General features: G+C 36.9%; 1 long non-coding RNA gene across 1 annotated transcript; it reads left to right on the top strand.

Annotated features, from left to right (window-relative positions):
* The first annotated feature begins 392 nt into the window (after positions 1 to 392).
* Positions 393 to 6,182, top strand: LOC124099743 (uncharacterized). The gene is made up of 2 exons (XR_006854078.2): positions 393 to 684; positions 5,635 to 6,182. It is a non-coding gene; the product is annotated as an uncharacterized LOC124099743 (long non-coding RNA).
* The last annotated feature ends 17,178 nt before the right edge of the window (positions 6,183 to 23,360 follow it).

The raw sequence follows: 23,360 nt of genomic DNA, 5'->3' as shown, positions 1-23,360 counted from the left end.
TGAAAATTAAATCAGCCCTACAAATTTAAATACATAAGAAGTCTCCTCCATCACAAAAGTATTCTCTTTCCTTTTTTATAACTGGTTGAAAGATTAAGAACTCCACATTTATTTATTTATTTATTCAAGTAACACAATGATTTTGAAAAGCAGCTTTGAGGTCATTTACTGTCTAACACAGAATATTCACGTACATTGACAGCTGCCTCCTGGAAGACTTGAGGTCTCAAGTGTGAAGGCAGCCTCCACACCCAGGTTTCACCAATGGGGTTCCCCAGATCTCGTGCTAGAGTTGGCCCTGTGTTTGGTTTTTCCTGTATACAGTACTTTCAATTTTTTTTTTTTTTAATATATCAACAATGTGTTCTTCTTAGTTCATGCAGAAGCTCTGGTACTAAGAAGCAAACATATGTATTGAGGAAACAGAAGGCTTCCACCAGCATGTGACTTCAGGACATCCACCGGGGGGCAAAGCTAAGTGCCAGTCTTTGCCAGGTGCTGGGTTGGGGTTGTCCTGTCCACACACTCGGATGTCATCTCTATCAGATGAGGAACAAAGGAAAATTTCATTGACTATGGATGTCCAACTTCAAGCCGTGTAGTAAACTTGCAGGCTGTACCGCTCACAACACCCCCAGAAATGTCAAACTGAGCTTCTTTGTCACCCTTGCTTGTGGGACATGTGTAAGTAATATGAACATTTTATAGAGTATGTATTTTCCCAAGAAACAATCCCTGATACATTTCAGAATGTGTTTATTTTTGCATCATTTTAATGCCCTTCAAGATTTTGTGAATTTTTAACAAAGGTATTGTATGCTTGAATAGTTTTATTTTCCTGATAATTTTATGGCCTCTGCTTCTGTTTCGAGTGGAATTTTTTTTTCTAACACATTTTTTTTTTTAGTTGTGATTACTGGCAATTTCTACTATTTTGCAATGTAATTCTGATCTAGTGAACCTGGTTGTCTAAATAACTTATTCTTTAAGTATTGATGAAGACAATCGTATCTGTTAGTAGTTATTTTTTCATATAATTTCAAGCTTCTTATACTTTTGAAATTATACCATGGGTCAGGGGGTATGCTCTCCTGCAGAATGACAATGATATTACCAGACATTCTAGCTGTTCTCCTGAATGTAAAAGAATGCACCCAAACTGTCACAATTTACATTCATTTTAGCCAATACCATTATCAGGTTAATGACTGTCACTGTCACGTCTAGTTCTATTCAGCTAAGTGTTTTTATAGCGAATATTTTAATTTTATAAAACATTTGCATAAATTAAGCAGATGACTTTTTTCCTTTCTATCTATTAATGGCATACATTATGTTATTCAAATTTCTAGAGTGAAACAACACTCTAATTTTAGGTTATGACTAGTAGGTTAGGTAGGATTTTTAAAAATGCACTGCTGAATTTAATGTAGCTAGTTTTAGTTCCAGCTTTTGCTCCTCTTCATGTGAAAGCCTGTGACATAAGATGGTTAATCTTCCACTTTTTTTCATTTTTAAGAAGTTCTTGCATAAGACTATTATGCCTGTGCCCTTGAACATTTGGAATCACGTGTAGAAGACTGCAACTCTAATTTCTGTCGAGAAACTCTTTTACTAGTGAATTTCTTTACTTTGATTTTGACTCCCACAGCTTTTTGTTCTGCTTTATTTATGTGTTCTTGGGTTAAGGTTTTTCTAGTTCAGGCAGCTGTCTAGCTCCTTGCACATTTAATTTAGATTCACATGGGCATTGAAAAAGTGTTCCTGGTATTCTCAGATAATCTTACTTTTATCTCAGGTCATAATCATTTCTTAAAATTTCTTTTTGTCTATTTTTTTGTCTATTTTACTTGACTTTCTTTCATTAAGTTGCTTTTTGGTTTTGTTGATGGTTTCTAGGACATTTTTATGTCTAGAATGTTTTTATGCTTGACTACATGTTTGTCTTCATGTTTTATTATTTATTATGTTTTTCCACTATGATTTTTTCTTTCCCTTCAATCTTTCTCTTCAATATTTCATTATTTCTTTTTGTAAAATACAATCACTTAAAGCTATAATTTTCAGTTAAGTCTAGTTTTACCTGCATGTGACCCCATTGTATCTATATCTAGATTTATATTGCTTTATTATGATTTCATTCTAAGTATTTCATAGTTTCATGATATTATTCTTTGACCTATACATTATTAAGGATGATTTTGGTGTTAGTTGTTTATAAATACTTGGGGATTTTAAGTGTCTTGTTTATTTTCTTTCAAATAGTTTATACATTTTCAACATAAAAGATTGAGAAGTAGAGAATGCTACAATGTGAATTTTTCTTTCTTCTGTCCAACTAGCTACATCTTCTCCCTAGGTGTATCCATTATTTTTGTATGTCTTTCCAGATGCTCTAAATGCACCTCCAAATACTATGTCTGAATTTTATTTTCCAACAACTACAACAAAAGAAATGTGATGTAATACATGTTCTCCATAAAGCTTTATATTTCCTTGTTGCAATACATTTATTACTACTTACTGAACTTGCCCACATTAGTAGCATGTAGATGGTTCTATATAACATAAACTAACTGTTACCAATGGCCTTCCACATACAACATTAAACATAGCTGTGGAATTAAATGCCCAAGAGAATGATTGCCTAATCACAAGGAATGCCCACATACACTTGGATTGTTATTGCCAGATACCTTTCATAATGATTATGAAAAGGTATATTCTCAGTAACACTGTCAGCTTTAAGAACATTTTGTATTTTCTTACCTGTGAATGGTGCTTTGTTCTCAGTGCAATGTAATATACTTTTTATTTTCCTTTTCATTAACAAGAGTATTTATTTTATTGAGGAGATTTTGCCATTGCTTATCCTGTGATATGAAAAAATATTTTCCCAAATTAACCAAAGTCCTTGACCTTGTGAAATCTTATGTTAAGAATCTTAAATCTATATGTATTGAAATTTACCAGTGCTTTACTATATGTTGTCTGTGTTTTATTCGACACTTTGAAATGCTGACTAGTTTTGCTGACTATGAAATTGTAAAATAGAATCTACCTCTCATGTTTTCTTTTATAATTTTCCATCCCAACCATGTTTCCACCTTTGACTCATCTGGACTTATTTTAATGGAAGATGTGAAGTAAATTTCCAAAGTGTTATTTTTCCTTCAAATAATCATCTGCATTCCTATTCGCTGAATTGTACACGTTTCCCAGTGTTGAGAATCATCACCCTCATTGCATTGGGAACACTGCCCTTTCTCTCCGCCCTTCAGACCCTATCCAATATAAAACTCTGCCTTCTTCCTCCCTCAGCCCAGGTTTTCAAACACAGCCTCCCTCGATTCACCTCTAGACAAGAAAAATAAGAGGCCTCTAGATAAAAACTCTTGCTTATCTTCCCTGAGATGGGCACATACCTTTCATTCCTTCCTCTCAATCTAGAGAAAAGTAGGGAATGATGAATTGCTTTATCTAATTGTTCTGTCACAGATGGAATAGATATAGCAATAAACACAGTGGAATAATTATACTTGAAAATGCTCCTCATAAAAAATTGTTATTGTGTAAATCATTGGGGTTATAATTTTCTGTAAAGTAAGATGGTTGAAATCTTATAATGATATTTATTCAGATAAAATTGTAATATCTCCCTTCTTTCCCTCATGAAATCAAGCCATGAATTTTAGCCTGTGAACTGCTATATAAGGCTTAGCAGCCCACGGAGAAGAAGGCCGGAAATCTATAGATCCAGGACTAGCTGATGTTTTAGTTTGGTCCAAAGGCAAGAAAAAGATGATGCAGTTATGCAGGAAGGATTCCATTCTGTTCAGGAAATGGTCAACCTTTGCTCTGGTTGGGCCTGTAACTAATCAAATAAAATCCACCCACATTAGGAAGATCAATCTCCCTTACTCCATCTACGGATTCAAATGTTAATCCTACCCAGAAACACCCTGTGCACACAGGGGGAGAAATGGTGAAATATCTGGGCACTCCGTGGCTCAGTCAAGATGACACATGAAAGTAGTCAACAAGATCTCTATTAGAACTTACCACGTTTTGCATCCAGAGGAGGGTAGAGAACAGGTCTCTGGAGCTATACATTATTGGTAGCAAGCATTGTATTCAAATTCTGATAAGCTTCAGAGAAGGCTCTATGAGTGAACAGATCAATTAATATTGATAAAACTATACTTGTGGAGTTAATGATAATAAATATTTTGGCAAGAATTTCAACTCTCTTTTAATGGGAAATTTAAATGAATTCTACTAATTGGATATATATTAGACTATGATTTTAATTAATGGATCAGATTCTTTAGAATATATAACTTGGCTCACTTCCCTGATAAAGCTAGCTTTTAAATCTCTAAAATAATAGTTATTCAACCATAATCAAATGACAAAGTATCCAGAAATCATCTAAGAGAAATATTACAATGCATGTGTGTGCATATATACATTTACTTATATCCAAAATCATAAATTTTTACATATCTTATAAAGTCCAAACACTTTATTTTATATATTTATAAAATGTATATACAGTTTTATAAGAATATATGTAATATGATAAATATATAGCATAATATGTAACATAATATATATTTTAGTTTAAATGCTTGTTTTAGTTCAAATATTTCTTTAGTTCAAATGTAAAAAAATTATAATACTTCTAGTGATTAAATAATACCTACTGATTTGTGTTTTAGTAAATTCTATAGTTACTCTGGTGTCTTTGGGTTTATATTTTTTCCCAGATGAAAACTATAAGAAGTAAAATTATATGAAGTTCCAGGGGATAGTTCTTTTTGAGTATCTGCAGACAAATCCCTGGATTTCTGGAGGGTGACTATGGAATTAGAGCAGGCCATGGGCAGGCTGCTTCCTTTTTAACTCCTTCTTGTTCATTTCTTTCATTCTGTGGGTATTCAGCTTAGGGTCAGTAATGTTAAGCATGAACAATCTGACAGGTGACATCTATGTTCAGACAGTGTCAGAGCTGATCCGTAATGCAATAAGAAGTGACACAAAGTTGACTGACAGGGATCCCTTAAGTTGTGTAAAAGTGTGCTACCAAGAAGAAGTTGGGGATTTTTTTTTCTTTTAATGTGTAACATGGGGCTACATCCTTTGCTGTAAACTTTTGTTGCCATGTTGGGAAATTAGTTTGGTCTTAAATTTTCCTTCTGTGAATAATAAAATTGTCCTTGGAGACTTGATTCATAGACAAATTCTCTTTAGGAAAACATGACTTGAATTTGAAACATTTGTAAAACCATTGCTCATTGGCACTACTGGTTTTCTCTACATCCTCTTAATTATCCGAAGGTCACAAATGTAGTTAAGATCACATAGATAGGCTGCCTGGTGGCTCCCTGAATTCAGTCTCAGTGTCTGTGAAGCTTGGGCTTCTTGTGTCCTGGTTGGGGGTCTCTGGGCTGTTCTCTTCCTACTCTGTTCTCTCAACCTCAGTAGTGCCTGTCTGGTCTCTAACAACAATCTTCAAAATGCATTTTCCATGGAAGACTTGTATGTTAGCTCAGCGTTCCTGTGCTAAAGTCACATGCACATAGAAGTATTGTCATAAAGCATGTCTCTTTTGCCCCTTTGTTTTTACAATAGGAGAAAGTGCCAAAGCAAGGAGATGACCAGAAGGTGATGCCTAGACTGAGTAAGATTTTATTGAGATTCCTCAAAAAAGAGATTTTCAACTTACACATGTGTGAGAGACAGCGGAATGTCAAAGAAAAGATTTCAAACAACCTCTCTAAAGAAGAATAAAAGAAAAATGTAATACTTTGCAGAAAAAAATACTTTCATATATTCTGAGCAAATTTTATATTGACGACATGATTTTGGTATAACTTATTGACTGTCTTTTCCCCAAATGACCAGCATAAAAACCTGTTCATAAAGAAAATCAGGGTCACTAGATTATGGAATAAGAAGAAAACAGCAACAGAGAGAATGGTTATCTTGTGCAGATTCTCCACTCTTATTCCAAAAATCCTTAACAAAAAGGCTCACAATACTTCATGACTTTGTTTTTGCTCAATATTTGAGATATTTTCTTTATTGGAATTTTCCAAAAAAAAAAAAGTCTGTACCTGTAGTAAAAATATTCCTTTCATGTACAAACAACTTGGTATGCTTTAAAGATTTTTTCATATGCCAAATATCATTGTGTTTTTATTAAAATCGTCTCTTGGATGGGTGGTAGAAATTTTTAAAGGCTGGATGCAGATGAGCTTCAGGGTCTTGCAGTAGGACGTGGAGACCACTTTCTGGAAACCGTTCACTGTCCCCTGGATATGCCTAGCTACTTTGAACACATAACTATAATGGCAAGTCCAGGTAAAAATGAGATCTCCATTTTTTTTTCTCTTTTTAAACTAGTGATTATCTTTATATCTGAGATGCCTTCATAAACAGTCTAGACAAGTCTGGATATGAAGAAATATAATTAGATTTCTTACTTGTCACCTGAGCTGTCTAGCTACGACCTTGTGGGATGGGTCATGGGAAAGATTTGGCCTGAGGCCCTGCAGTGCTGTTTTAATGTGGGCCTTCTCCAAAAAAAGTCTTAGTTCAGAGCATTTCAAATATCTGAGAGAAAGAATTGGTTTATTTTTTTATATTTCAACAAATCCTGGAGCTACACTTCTGTAAAATGTAATAAAAATAAATTAATAGAAAACAATGAAAAAAATCACATACAAAACACCAACTCACAATTTTAGAAAGTTAAGACTTTCAACATATCCAGAATTGTCAGAGTTCTTCTAAAACTTTCAAAATGCTTGTTTCAATTACTGTATTTATCTCATCATAAATATAAACAGCTCAGAAAATAGCCCTGGTGCCTGGCCACTGTTGGGCAGCACAGCCTCAAGTCATGGGCATATCTACTACTTAGATGCTGATGTATTTGAAGAGGGCCAGGAAGTTCTTCCCAGAGCTAACTGTTTGGTGAAGGAGAGAAAACCCCTCTCTGTTGACCATCGTTATTCGAAGGAACTTTCCTTACACAGATGCACTCCTTCCTCTTGGAACCTTATCCCTGAATCAATTAAGGCACTAATTATTTTCTATTTTAAATTGTTGGCATTTCAGAGTTGTTTTATTTCTGTTGCTATAATCTAAGCTTCTTTAAGAGAAGGTTTCTATTTAACTTGCATTTCTGCTCCTCACTCTCCAGTTTAGCTCAGATTAGTCATCAATCAGTCACTTATTATTGATCAATAAATATTGCCTGACTTAATGAATGAACTCATCCTTATGAATATAATAAGGTAATACAAACATATTACAGTTAAAATCAAATTACTGATAATCAAATATAGTCCATTTATTCTTAATTTGTAAAAGACTTAAACTAGAGATAAAATAATCAGTAGTATCTGCTATTATGGGTTGAACTATGTCCTCCGAAAAGATATGTTGACCTCCTAACCCCTCCTAGATGAGGAGTGGACTGATTTGGAAATGGGGTCTCTGCAGATGTCATCAAGTTAAGATGAGGTCAGGAGGTGGGCCCTAATGCAGTCTGTCTGGTGTCATATGAAATGAAGGGAGACAGCCACAAGGGGAAGAGGGCCATGAGAAGAGAGCGGAGACAGGATTATGCAGTGCCAGCCAGCTATTGGCTTGGGTTAGAGAAGCTACCAGAGGTCCATCTTGATTGTGGGCTTCTTGCCTCCTGAAGCAGGAGGGAGTAAATTTTTGTTGTTTTAAGTAACTGAGTTTGTGGGGGGTTGCTATGGTTGTCCTAGAAAACAATACACAAAGAAAACTGAAAAAAATTAGAATGGAGAATTCCAAGAGGGAATTTGCAAAAGCCCCAGAAACAAAAAATATTCAGCATTCAGCCTGGGCCCGAGCTGCAGGCCTGTGGCTTGCTGCTTCTGTGCCTAAACAGAAGGTGAAGTACAGCCTCTATACTAAGGGTCCAGTGTTAAAAGCCAGACAAATTTATTTAGACTAGAGAAGAAAAGACCTGGTAGATAACTGACCTGGCTCCCACTGCCTGGTGTGACAGAGGCCCTGCTCCACTCAAGGAGAACCCGGACAATCACTGGGGCACTGCAGATTTTTCACTGTGTCTTATGCTATTTGAATTATATTTTTTTCCTGAACATCACTAATTATTTCCTGTAAGAATGGTAATACATTTTTCAAGATCCATCTAATTGCCAAGAGTTTCACTCTAACTAATTTCTCTCCAGTGATTTATTGTTCATGTTATCCTAAGAAAGATGAGAAAATATTGTTATTTTCCCATTTTCAGCATTTCAGTCAAAATGCACTTAAAATGACACTCACATATGCAACCACATTCAAGGAGTACTCATCAGCTTAAAACTTGAATACATGTAGATCAATCTTTTATTGATTCAAACAGTTTAAATGCTAGGTGTATATTACACTAAATGCAGAACAATGCATTAAATATTTATAGAATTAAGTATATGAAATCTGTGATATAGAAGAATATAATATGTTTGGAATGTAAAGAATAGAATTCCTAAAGATGGTAGTTAGTGGATATTAATTCCTAGTTCTATATTTATTTACCCATAATTCATTAAATGGAAACATTCTTCAATCCATAATAAAAATTATTTAAAAAATTCAGAGAAATTCAAGTTGAAAAACAAGTCACAATGGATGAGCAGGTTTAAAACAAAGTAATAAAAGAAAAGCAAGCTATTAAAAATATCAATGCCCTTAAAAGTGAAAAGGGGACCTTACAACTGAACTCCAGAGCATAGCTTTTAAATGCTATTCTACCTGTAAAAGAAAAAGCAGTTGTCTGCAGTATTTTTAAAGGTCAAAGATATATTCAGAACTAGGTCAGGAGCAACGGGAGTGGCAGGTTGCCACGCTGGCTTGTGAAAGGTGACTCTGTACCTCTGTGGCCTTGCAGGTCGCCCTTGATGATTGGTAAGGAACCCAGCAGCAATGGCTGTGGGCAGGTGGGGCTGTGGCCCTGAAGGTGGCATTCACATCAGGGATGTAGCGGAAGGTTTGAGCAAATCTAGGAAAATATTTATAGCCTCCCAAAGTTAAGTGAGTGTGACAAATCAAATTGCTAAATATGGGGAATCCTCCGGGATAAAACTGAAGGGTTAAACCTAAGCTTTTAGCATACAATATTTTCCCTTTGTTAGAAAGTATTTAATCAGAACAATCAATTTGTAGCTTTTCAATAATGTTGAAAATAGAAGTGAAGAGCAAAGCCAAAGAAGATAACTAGAAAAAGCAATGACATAAAAAGACACTAGTTTATTTAGTATTGGCCAGTGGAGGACACACCTTTATAAGCATCGTGTGGATGTTGTTCATTCATTTGATCTTCAGCTTTCCTTCTGAGGCGGGTTCACTTCAGCCAGGAGGAAACTGAGGCTCTGTCAGGTTAACTCTGAGGTCGCAGGAATGGCTAGAGGTACAGACCCAGGATCCAGGCAGCCTCTCTAGTCCTACAGCCACTCTTTGTCATCAAATGATCCGGACACTCTGACAGTTGTGTATGTTTAATTCCACAGCTTTTCAGAGCCTCCATTAGTTTCATATAAAGTATTTCAGCTTGATACAGAGAATTGTTTTTCATGATATCTTTACAGTTCCACTTAAACATGGAAAGGTAGAAATACAAGGTGTGCTTATATGATATTAATTAAGAACTAGGAAAACCTCTTAGCAAGCAGAAGGTCTTATTCCTTTTTGCTTAATAGGAGATTTTTTTTTCTTATTTCTAGGCAAAAAAAATAAAAAATAAAAAAATACCCCTAACTAACTGCATGATGCATGTGTGCTCAAGGAAATACTACTGATTTAATGACCACTCATAGATTCCAAGTCAAATCTGTAAGTGAAACAGCAAGAATGTTTTATTGAACAACAACATTCTAGAATAAGTGTATAGTGTCCTGGTGGGACAATGCCCACTTAAAGACCACATTGGCACTGGACTTGTCCTCCTCTCAGATTCACTATTCACAGCATGGACTAAGGGATCTTTTTACACAAGAGTTTGCATTTATATTTTTAAGGCCCAAGATAAGTCCTAAGCCTGTGGAAATACAGATTTTGTGGGTAATTGCTATTACTGACACTAGAGCTATATTTAATGGATCCTGTAGAGGCAGATGCGAGTTAGAGGTTGAGCTCCAAAGATGCAACAAATATCTTTTCACTTGTACAATCCAAGGGCCTTGTATATTGACCTCATCAAAAAGGATTAGTAAATATTTGCATAAGACATGGAGAATTATGAAGATGGTCCAAAATCAGAATGGTTTAGGTAGAATTGATTAAGTTCTGAATATAACATCTGTGAAGCCCATTTAGTATTGATTTTAAAATGAAAACATGACCTGAAGTTTAAAAACAGCCGGTTTGGCTAAAGCTAAATGCCCAGGGTCGATCACATGTGTACCAATGCTCTCCTCTGATAACAAACTGGCTCTGTTACTGCTGCTGGGCTGGTGGTTGATTCTAGGCTTTTCCAGTGAACAGAAGTCAGGAATATGTCAAAGAAATGCACATAACATTTTATATTGACATTTCTAAATCAAACTTGAAAGTACAGAATTTTTACTTAACTTCTGAACTTATATTTATGCATTTTCTTTACTGAAAATATTAAGCAAGCTATTATTTGATCTCATTTTTCATCCATTTATGCATACTTCATCTTATGATTTCAAGATATCAATAACAAAATGAAATAAAAACGGTAATGTTTCTATGTGTTGTTGCTTGTGGGACATCTCTCACGAGGTATATATACAGAGATAATTTACTATGTTCTAAAGTTGTTTAGTTGATTAGGCCAACGTTTCTAAAAAGAGACTAAATTCACATCATTGAAACTTGCCATCTTTAATTATTGAAAAGAAATTTGATGATCTAATGAGCAGATCTTTGATTGTAAATAGTATCGATTGTATAACTACAGTGTATATTGCCTTAAATAATGAAGTTTAACTAATTTGTATTTCCTAATCTGTATTGTGGACGAGGGGTGTGGCCATGCCACAGCAGAGGTAAATCACACAGGGCAACCATGGGGAGCTCCTAGTCCCTCTGGACCTTCACAGTTCTTTCTCTCCATCCTAGTACTTCTTCTTTTGTCAAAAGGTACGTATAATATTCAATCATCCCTCTTTTACCTGTAGTTGGCAGGAGAAAGAGATTTGCAGAAAGGTGTGATTGTATTTCCATGGGCAAACCCAAGCACCCACCAATTCTCTCCAATCACGGGGCACATTCTACCAAATGGTGTCATTGGGTACACATCTACCCTCCAGTACAATAATGGTGCATTGATTTGTTTGTATCAGGAGAGATTTTGAAATCCCAGAGTTTGCACTGCAATTTAACTTAACACAATAAGGCAGATGTAGGTGTCTTTACTGTCTAGAGAGTCTTGTGCCATGTGTGAGAACAGTGGATATGAAGAGAGACGTGGGAGAGGGAGCAGTTCTAGAAGGTCACAGGGCTAGAGCGTGAAGGGGGCACCCAGGCAGACAGGCGGAATGGTGGTACCCTCCTGCATGCCTCCCTTGGCCAGGGCACCCTTGGAAATTTCCTTCTCCTAGGGGCAAAGCTTTAGTAATTGGTGCAAAGATATTCTAAGTGCTGGTAGAGGCTAAAGCCAGGGAGAAAGAGAACAGTCAGAATAGGAGAGGACAATATGGAGCTGGGAGCCTGGCAACCTGGAGTCCACTCCCAAGTCCTGGTCACAGCAGGACCCTCGTCACACAACAGTATGTAGAATGTCTTACAAAATATGTATTAGAAAGGAAGAAAGGGAGAAAGAGGAGGTCAGAAGGTGTAAGGAAGCAAAGGAAGGGAGACTGCAAATTCTATTACCATTCCACCTCCTTCATCAAGCAAAACTTGTCACTTTTCTTCATTTAAGCATAAAATTGAATTTTTGAGTTCTCTTTGACCTTGAAGTTGTCTTGAGGTCTGATACCAGTCACTTGTGTGGAACTGCCACTTCTTTTAGTTACACATGAATTCTAGGGTTAGCAGGTTCCAGAAGCAAGGAGGATGCATTTTGTGTTTTTTTCTGATGGTAACAGGAGGTGCTAGGTCTGGCCCAGCTCACAGCCAGTCCAAGGTGGGCTCCAGTCTCTGAGCTGCAGAGGAACGTCTCAACACCCCTGCAGGCGGGGATTTAGTGTGGAGCCCTCAGGAAAGCTGTGTCCAGGGAGGGACTTGTGGGCTCCATTCCTGCTGCTCCAAACCCATGTCCACTTGTTCCTCTTCCCCCATGTGGCAACTCCTCCTATTGTATTTCTTCCCTGTTGTAAACAAGTCCAATTTGTTCTTTAATTGGGTCCAGACTGTTGGGAGTCTCCCTGAGAACTCCCCGGGGCCTTTCAAACATGGCGGTGGGCAAATTGCCAGTAGGCGGCTAGAACTCCCTGGGCCTTTCAGATAAGGAGCCCCTAATGCAACATGGAGGCAGGCAAGTTGCCAGTGGGTGGATAACAAGTTGTTTTGAAAATTTTCTAATTTGTCCTCCCGTCTTCCGTGATCGTGGACAGCTCATGCCCCCCATGAATCTTATGCAGGGTGGACGTGCGTGCACAGTAGGTGATGACCTGACCTTTACTATGATTGGCCCCGGGAGCTTCCTGGTTTAAGATAACTGACTCTCACTTTCTATATAAGCTAGAACCAGCTTGCAGTAAAGTGCTTCATCTTTGTCACTGCTATCTGTGTGTGTGCATTTTAATCTCCGATGACGAACCTTGGCCTTTCACAGACCTTGTGACAGGAACAGTTTTTCTCTCTGAAAATTCTCCCTAGTGACTTTTATAATTGTTTTCTCTTTATAATTTTGAATCAAAAACACTCCCAACCTCTCACCTCCCTAAAAAGGGACAGGAGAGCACTAGCACCAACAGAGCAGGATAAGGGGAGATGGTCAGGATGGTCCCATAGCAGGTCAAGGAATGTGGGTTTGTGTAGGGATGAGTTGAGCATGGCCCTACATCCATGAACAGAAAGGCAAACTGGCCTCTTCTCAGAAACTACACTTTCATGAATGAGGCAGAACTGAACTGAATAAACAAAAGTGTCACGAAAGGCCAAGGGGTGGGAGGTGGTCAGTCTCCCAGGAAGAGCATGTTTCCTTGGCATAGATTGGTGGGTGCAGGGTGAAAATGAAAAGCAAAGCATGTTAGTGGGTTGGCCATGCCTTGAGTTCCCTACAGCTGTGCCTCTGTGAGGCTCCCTCTGCACTCCCCATGGGAAAGCCCTGGTGTCCATCAGGCAGTAGGCTGGGGATGCAGGTGGGGATGGGACACAGAGCAAGGAGGCGGGGGCTAGGGGCGTGGGGCTTCTGACAGCGTGGTCCTGTGTAAGCACTTGATAGAACCCAGAAGGAGGAGAGAGGTCACTGCGGCCCCTCAGCCCCTCTCTGGTTTTCACTGTCACAGTGATGGACACTTTGCTGCCAGGACAGACCCACCTTGACCAGCAGCACCACACCTGAGCACTAGTCTTGAGTCATGTTTTCCACCTTCACTAGCCAGAGCCAGCAAGCACCCCACCTGCTGACTGGAAGCCAGTTCTGGAGGCTGCAGGGTGCTTCTTGATGGGAGCTGGCAGAAATGTAGCAGGGGCGACCCAAGGTGTACCCTTGGTCAGGAGGGCTTCTATGCAACCCTGCAGTCCCTCACTTCATTCTGTCATTTGGAGGATGTCCAAGGCAAGGTCATGAGTGAGTCCTGTGGTTATCTGTCAGGGGAACATTCCAGACCAATGGAAGGACAAAGACAGCCTTCCTCCCGCATGGGGAACCCCATCCTGCGGAGAAGTGTGCCAGCCAACGGACACTTACTGCAGCAGCAGAGGAAGTGAGGGCCAGACCGGGAAATCTCCTTGATGGGTCTGCAAAAACGAGCCCTGAGTAATCAGCAGAAAGTTCTAGAAAACATTTATTTGTTAGAAAATCTTGTGTCATGAGAAGAAGTTATGGCATCAGAATATTAGGGTTCAGAGAGGAAATGAAACTCATTACTCAATGTGCACACCTCAGAATTACCTGAGTCCCCTGGAAGCACCTGTACCCCCTTGACATGTCAATCAACGTTGAAGCATGTGCTCCGGAGCCTTCTCGCCTTGTCATCTGTTTGTTCCAAATTATACACTTTGTCTGTTTCTCCTACTAAAGTATCTTTTCCAGTTTCTCTCATTGATCACTTAGAAATCAAGCAGTGTGTAGAACTTTTTCTCCTTCATTTTTCTAAATTCTGTGACTCTGGCAGAGAGGATGAGAGAAAAGAAAAGGAGAGAAAAGGACTGAGTAAACTTTCCTTTACTTACATGTTATAAAGTAGTAAATATATATCAACTAGGAGAAAAGAGATAAATTTATTTTATGAGATTCTTCAAATAGATATGTTTGTGCTCAAAGGAAGAACTGCAAATCTAAATTATCATAACAAGAGTTTCTACTTTACCATCTACCGTGTACTTTAAAGAATAAATTCACTGAAGTATGATATACTTATAAAAAATACTTAAAGTTATTTAGTAATTATTCATACCCTCAGAACCCTTTCCAAAGAAATGATATAGCATCTGCTACATATTTATGCACAAATATAAAGTTTCTTAATATCCTTGGACTCTGAGTGACTGCCTAGCAAATAATATGGACCACTTGGATATCTATTCAAAGCTCTGGAAAAGAAAGAGGAAATTGGATGGAATAGATAATAAAAGAGATGTACAAGGAGCTGTTGAATAAATGAAAGAAGAAATGCTTGCTAACAATTCTTGTTGCAAAGCCTCAACTGAGCCGTCACTCCTGTTCATTTCCCTTAGCAAGCCTTCCTCATCACACTGTGGCTCTCCTCACTACTGCTACATTGAAATATTTCTGCAAATTTTAAGCAACAAACCCCAGCTCATCTCCTTCCCTGTCATAGACAGTTGCGGATTAAGAAGTCTGCATTTTAACTGTCTGGAGACTCATAAATGGTGTTGGTGAAGCTAAATAATTTCAGTACTTGCTCTAAAATTTTAGGATACTGTGTGTTCTATTTTCTTGGTAGCAGCTAATACATAAGCCCTTGTATTGCCACCATAGGCAATCATTATCTTTTTCTTACTAGATTTTCTAAATTTGTAAGTGCATAACTAATATTAAAATGTTTCGGCAAGAATTTATTGGTACCAAATACCCAGGACTTAGAAAAAACAAGATCCCCTCCTAAAGGGAATTTGCATTCCAAAGAAGACCACAGAGAAAATACAGAAGTAAATGCAGAAATGAACGAAATTATTTGAGATAATGGTAGGTTGTAAAAAGACAACGACCCAGGAAATTTGAAGGAGTGAAGTTAAGATTTCTACCTAGGGCAGAAGCAACAGTCTGAGCTGGATGAAATCTGTTTTATTTTATTTTATTTTTTTCCAAAGCAAAATATAGTTTTCCTTTACTTTAGAACTAAGATTTGAGGACACTGAATTCTGTAAACATGGTGAATCTAGAATAGAATGGCTCCCGTAAGCCAATCCTTTTCAACTCAGAGTTGCATGGTGGCACTGAACCCTGGCCTGTGTGTCTCCATTTGTTTTTGGCACTCTGAATATGGACGTCCATGCATCTGTTCATGTCACATTCATCTTGTAGAAGTGGAAAAAATGCACGTTTCCTTTAAGAGTGTGATGTCCATCTTAGTGAAGCAGAAGGTATTTGGATCTTAGTTTTTCAGTGGACGACAAAGGGAATTTCCTTAACATATCTGGGCTTGTAGATGATACAATGAGAGCAGTTATTGCTACCTTCCAGTTACTGTGTTAAAGTAAAGGAAGATGTTGACAGCAGTGGATACCTTAGCCTACAGGAACCGCTTCATAAATAGCCTCCTTCATCCAAATACAAATATGCTGTGCATAGAATTAAACCCTCTCTTCATATACACCAAGTGCTTTATTTTGAGGAGTTTATCTCACTTCTCATATTGCAATTTCTTCTGTATTCATAATATAGATAGACTTGCCCTAATTCGATTGAAGATGTGCAGTATCTAAGTCAATCAATGTAAAGGAGTTTAAAATGTACAGTGCTATAAAATTAGCATTTTGAATATGAAAGGAAATAGATTTACTCTATTTTTAAAGATTTTTTTCACATTTTTAAAGGTGAGGTAATTTGATGAGGATTATAATGTTTTCACTCTTTATTAATTTTTCTGTTTATTTATTTGCACCCATTGATTCCTTCTCTGAGAAACATTTGCTTGTATTACTATGAGCCAGGGTTGACACACATGCCCTATACACGATTCAATATTTTAATATTTTATCACTAATATAAATACCGCAGACTTTTACTGATGGAGTAAACTTTTAGCTGGCTGTTTCTTCCAATTGTCATAAATTTTTCATGGCACATTTTTGGAAAAGCTACAACAATGGAATTCAAGCTGACTATCATAATTTCTTATAATATATCAAGGGAACTCAATTTAATATTTATCCTTGGAATGTTATTTTTTGGAACATAATTCTAAATGAGGCAAGATTTAAAGAATACTTTATAAGATCTATATGAAAGATGTGAACGATCAGATTCATTCCTTCTGTAATTTCTTAATGCTAGATGCCGCTTTGTTTATATATGCAATGAAATTTTAAAACCATAAGATGAAAAAGTAAACCACTGGATGACTCATACAGAAAATTACTTGGGAGTTTATTTTTAAGTGCTCCACATAAACTAGATCTTTATTTAAAGTTTACTTATGGTTTAAGTGAATCGCATAAGCTTGTTCACATCACTTTTATAAATGAATAGTCATTACTCTGAAGACTAGCTTGTTGAGAATGCATTACTTAGTTTTCAGATTTTCATGAGTCATGCAATTCAAAGGCAAGTGCACCATTTCTCTATTTATGTGGCCAAGCTACTCGAGAAACTGTTTCCCGCACTTGGTAACAGGACAGGTGGAATTTTGATGGTGCCGCACACGGGCGAGTTGCTGTTTGCTGCCAAGAATGAAAGGAAGGCAATGTCGAAATGGCTGCTATGAAACTGCAGCGACAAATTGAAATTTAATCACACAACACTCTAACCTACAGCATATTTATATTTTGCCGTTAAGAATGTAGAAGCACAATAAATAACTGACATGTGAAAGAACAAATAGAATAAAGTGCTCCTTTCAAGGGGAAATTACCATAAATTCTGAATCAATTATGGTTCACACTTTAAAATATCTCTCCAACATTTCGACTTGTTTCGTTATTATAAACTATACCTGCTAATAGAGTATCACATGAGTAGGTATGCAATAATATAAAGACAAATAATTACTTAATGGTATTTCTTACAACAGCAAGATACCACTTCACACCCACTTAGGGTAGTCTAATTAATAATAATAATCACCAGAAAATATAAAGTATTGTTAAGGACATAGATAGATTGGAACCATCATATTTTGCTTTAGGGAAGTAAAATAATGCAGCTGTTGAGGGGAGCAGTCTGACAGCTTTCAATAAACAAAGACATAATTATTGTATAACCCAGAATTCCATTGCTCAGTGGAAATATCAAAAAAAAAATTAAAAATGGTATTTGTTTGTTTGTGTGTGTGTATCAATATTTGTAGAAACACTAGTCACAATAGTTAAAGATGAAACAGTTGACTGATTGGCAAAGCATGAGTGGATAGACAAAATGCGGTATGTAGCTACAATGGAATATTATTCAGCCATTAAAGGGGACGAGGAGTCAATGCCTGCTTCTACATAGATGACTTCAAAAATACTATGTCCATTGAAATAAGCCAGAAAATCATGTGCTATGTGATTTAATTTGTATGGAGTATCCAGAATGAATAAATCAAAAGCAGACTGAAAGCAGATTGGTGGTTGCCCAAGGCTGTGGGGAGGGGGAGGAAGTGGGAGTGGTTTACTGGGCAGGGGGTTTTCTTTGTAGGTGATGAAGATGTTTGGCAAATAGACAGAGCTGGTGTTTGCATAACAGTCTAACAGCGTGCAGGTACCAGGTTCTACCAAGGTGTACATTTTCAATGGTTAATTTTATGTTATGTGAGTTTCACCCCAATTAAGAGAAGAGGGGAAATAACAAAATGGGCCAATTTGTATTGAGTCCTGTCCCCAGGTGAGGGGGAGAGAGAGGAAAAGCCACAAGGCCTGACTGAAGCCACGGAACTCGTGAATGGGATTCCTGCAGTGTGCCAGGCTCTCGACTTCTCCATGAGGTCTCTCCTTTGCTCCTTGCACGGTTCTGCAGAGCCTATCCCCTTCCTTTTGGTATAGGAGACAAAGTTTGGGGAAAGTAGGGTTTATTTGGGATCAACTGCAGCCTTGGCCTTCGTACCCAGTACACGGCCCTGAGAGAGCAGAAATGTCCTCTCAAGATTTCCTTGGTCCATGAGCAAGTGTCTCCCGTGCATGTCTTGGCAGAAACCTAATTCAAACATTAGTCCTTTGAGCTGCGTGTTTGGATCACATTTAAAATCAACAGTGACGCTCTAGTTCACTTTGTATTAACTGTTCCTTCTCAAATAACACAAGAAACACATTTCTAACTGGATTTAGTTTTGAAGGAAAAATAACCACGATGCCATCACGGAGTGTTAACTCAGGTGTTCTTTCCTTGTTGGAAGTCATGATCATTTTTGCTCTTTGTCTCTTCCTCCATTACTTTCCCCCTTGCTTTTCAGTGGAAAAGGTCCACTCTCAAGAAAAGCAAACCAAGTCAATTACATAAGTTTTGCAGAGAACTCACTTCACGTGGCTGGTACTATTGTGGTCTTCCTGTTTCTTACTGCAACACATCCACTCAATGGAAGAAGAGGGAATTGTGCATGTGAATCTGAAAATTGTCAGCAGCAGGTTCTGCGGGTGATGGATTCAACCAGCCACAGATCAAAAATATTTGGGGAAAAATAATTTGTGTTATATTAAATATTATAGACTTTTCTTTGTCATTATTTTTAAGGAATACATTATAAGAAATATCTACATGCTATTTACATTGTACTGAGTATTGTAAATACTCCAAATGATTCAAAGTATACAGGAGGAAGTTCCTGGGTTATGTGGAAACACTGCCTGTAAGGGTCTGTAAGGGACTTGAGGATCTGAAGGTTTTTGGTATCCTGAGGGGTCTCAGATCCCAGATGCTGAGGGAGAATGGTGCCTAACCATGAGAAGAGAGGAGCCCTGATTCTGATGGATGTGGTGGCTGAGAAGATGGGGAGGGATGCAAAAAAGGCAAAAAGGTACATCATCAGGAGAGTCATCTCCTTCAGACCATGACCATACATAGGTTGTGGGTTTCTAGTGTCATGTATGAACAGTGGACAAGCACAGTGTCATGGCCAGTGTACCCTCTTAGTGGCAACCTGCCCTGCAAAAACCCATAAAGATATTTTTTTCTCTTAGGAAATTACACAAAAAGTTTGAATTACTGTCATTCCTACTTCTTTAAGTATTCCTACTTAAAGTTTTAATTTACCTAAAGATTTTGTATATATTATTCAATTTATCATTAATAAAACTAAATTTTCTCTCATAATCAATAATTATTAATTGTTAGTAATAAAAGCCTACATGTTCTTTTAGCTACATTAAAAACTTGAAAGCATCCAGATATATTTTAGTTACCCAGTGACCAAATATATATGATATTGAATGCAGCTTTTGCAAAATGTTTTTTTAAATAAATCTCAACTATTAACAATGGTGTTTTTAAAATTATACAGAAATTTGACAAATGAGCCAAATGAAATGCAAATTTTATCTCCTGTATAATATTTAGGAAAATCAGAATTACCAAACTGAGATATTTGTTTTTCTTGCTAACACTATTTTAAAAATTTTGGTTTCAAAATAAATCAATTTGCCTTAAGATAAAATAATGTACTAAAATGCTTTTGGTGAAGTGTTAATTTAAGTCAAAAGGAGAAAAGTTTCAACTGTCGAGTCCTTTAGTAGTGCACGCATTACTCTTTAAACACTATGATCCAGAAGTTGCTGAGGACCATTAGTATGAGCATGTTTGATGGTGGGTAGATACTGCGCAAGAAATGCAAGAGTGAAATTTTTATGGACTTGTAAAATCAACAAAGCATTTTCCTCTAAGGTCAATCTTTGGTGAATGGAAATAATATGCCAAGATGAGTGGGAATTCTTGGAGGAGAATGCAGCGGAGATTAAATGTGGAGAAAGATAAATGGGCCGGAACAGAAGAGAAATGGCCATAAAATATTAAGTCTATGGTTTAGAAATTCCTACTTTCACTGAAGGGCCCTTGCACTATGCTCCCTAACTCAGCCTGACTGATTTAATTATTATTAGGTGTTAATAGCTCTGCAATTATGTTTTGATTCATTACACCTTAATATTAAGTACAATGCTCTTAAACTAGTTCATATCAATAAAATAAGCAAGAAACATCAGGCATCCAATTGGATCTTCTGGTGTCATACTTCTGTTGCATACCATTGGCAATTAATGATAATTAAGACTACATCATAGCATGATGCTGACAGTACAATTATATTGTTATATTATTATATATTATAATATACATATTATAATATATTATTAATATATTTTAAATTTATTCTATTGTTGTTCCAGCTGGATAGAAATTATCGGGGGTTACTTTGTCTCCTATCATTGATCTTGGCCAGAGGGTTGTAACACAAAGGTGTCAGGTTAGGTTTACTCTTTAGGAGACTGGATCAGGACAAGAACCAAAAGCAGCATATGCAAGAATCTAAAAAATGCCACTAAAGATAGAAAAAAAGTTGTTTGACACCCCTGGTGTTTGACTCATGGTAGGATGTTAGAAGCATGGCAATATGAAAAATGTCCAAATAACAATGCATTCAGGTAGAAAATGTGGTGCCACATAGTCATTCACCGAACTAGTGTTGACTGAGTTCCTGCTCAGTTCTAGCCAGCGTACCAGCTGCCAGGGTTACAATATGGGAGTACCATGTTATGGGTTTCTGACATATACAGAAAGGCATGAAGATTCTCTTTATTAACAAGGTCAGTTCATGCTTACTAGAAGAGGATCCTATACAGATGTGGGATCCAGAATAGATTTTTCCATCTGGTCACAGCTCAGATCTAATGAGTTAGCAGTACTGACCTAGCTGTGTGTCTACTATTCCCCAGATCTTTATTTCTCCTTCCTTATGCATACTTTTCTCTTCCCAACCAGCTGTATCTACATCTTTCTACCTTATGCATTATTCTTGTCTCTATTATGGGAAGTAACAAATAGGTCCTCAAACATGGTGGTTCCTTAGGGTTTTCCACATCACACAATTAATTATTACTAGAACTTAGAAAAGCTCTGGTCTAGGAAAGGGAAGCAGATTGAAAATCTTCAATAAAAACTACATCTTGATTAAGTAGATAATGTGTGTGTGTGGCATTATACATTAGGACTACAATCCTGTCCCTGGTTCCATTTCTTCGAAAAGCTATGACCTTGGCAAACTATTTAAACTTTGTGTACTATAGTGTGAAAACTGATAAGATGGGAAGGATACTATTTTATAAGCTCTACATAATTCATGCTTCTGTCAATAAGATACTAATATCTGGAAAAAACTAAAAATTAACCTTTATAAAAACTTACACATGTGAAGTTATTTGTAATTTACATATTTCTTTTCTGACATTCTTGATAATTACATTCTAAATAGTTTGTTACTTAACCAATTTCTTTGGTGATCTTTGAGCACATTTTGCTTTCAGTTAGACATTACATAGACAAAAATCAATGATTTTCAAAAGACATTAGTAGCAATTTTATTATCAATCTGTAAATTTCAAAGACAGATAATAAATTTATTTCTGAAAGACCACACTTTATAGTTGTAACACTAAATAGAAAAAAAAAAAAATCCTTACAAAATTTTAGGGTTAAGCTAGCTCTAATTCACAAAATCTTAAACAATTTGAATTAGATGATTTTACTTTGTAAAATAGCTTTAAAAAAGTGAAAATTGATAGGCAATTCCATTAACCTATTTCAAGTGGTTCAAATGAATCCAATTTTGGGAAGAAAAGAAAATACAAAGTAACATTCTTGTTCTTTTGTGGGCAGGGTCCTTACTTCATGGTATTGAGGTCATTTAAACTAACAATAACTAAAAAAGAAAGGTAAGGGTGTGCAGTTATTTAAAAAATGGGAACATGTGCAATTTTACCTTGTATTTGATATTAAGGATGCTGTAGTGGAAGCTCACTTCGAAGGCAATGGAGGATAAACTCATCTCCCATAGAGGACCACCGAGTGAAACCCTAGGGTAGCCAGGGAGCGATTTTCTATTCACTGGAGCACAACCACAGATTGCAATTTCAAATCTAAACCTTTGCAGAGATCAGGAAAGAGAGAGAGAGAGAGAGTCAGAGAGACCGGAATGATAGAAAATTCTACAAACAGGGAGGGAGGTGAGAGAATATCACCCTGCTTGATATTGGATTGAAACTATTTTATATTAATTTTCAGCCCTGTGGTTTTGTAAATGTTCCCAAAAGCTATTGAGAAGAAGGATCTCAATAGAAGTCAAGTCATAGCTGTCAGCCTCACCTCAGTGACACAATGTGCTCTTCTTGCTTTGGAGAGGGCATTCTTAGAAGTAAAACGAGTGCCCCTTTCGACAATGGTATTAACTCTTTCCCATTTTTGCACTTGCCACCATTCTTATGAAAGTGTTTCACAAAGAAACGAGACCCAATAATTGAATTGATTCAAGTTTTTCACTCACTACGATTAAATTAATTAATTCTAAGTTTCAGGGCAAACAGAACAAATAATTTCCAGATTTACCACACACATTCTGAGAGAAAATTAAGAGACTAAAAATTTTATTTTGGGCTTAAGAATTTAATTTCAAAAGTTGAAAAGTAGACCATAAATGCACTGCTAGTAAATATACAAAAGAATATCCCTGCTCCATTTCTTACCATTTTTCCACATGTAGAAACAATTTCACTTACTATTCTGTAGATTCAGTTCTGAGAGGAGTAACCCTAAGAATATCCTTACGTGTGGGTGATATGTAAGGGCTGAATAAAGCTCTTACCATATGGGATCCAATTTGACTTACACTTCCACATAATGAGAATCATTGCTACTATGGAAGTCCTCACTCTGAGCCCAAACTAGGCTAGTCCAGATTTGAAAATTGAATCCAGTTAACAACTGAATTTGCTATCAAGTTGTCCCCGCCTCACTTACTAACAAACAAAAGGCAGTATAAATTTTGCAAGCAGTAGCAAGCACACACATAAGTAGACAGTGTTCCCTGATGCCT

Source organism: Marmota monax, unplaced genomic scaffold (assembly GCF_021218885.2).
Source record: "Marmota monax isolate L192 unplaced genomic scaffold, Marmota_monax_Labrador192_F-V1.1 WCK01_AAM20220418_F8-fsc00026, whole genome shotgun sequence".
In the NCBI taxonomy this organism is placed as follows: Eukaryota; Metazoa; Chordata; class Mammalia; order Rodentia; family Sciuridae; genus Marmota; species Marmota monax.
This window is presented reverse-complemented; position numbering and strand designations above follow the sequence as displayed.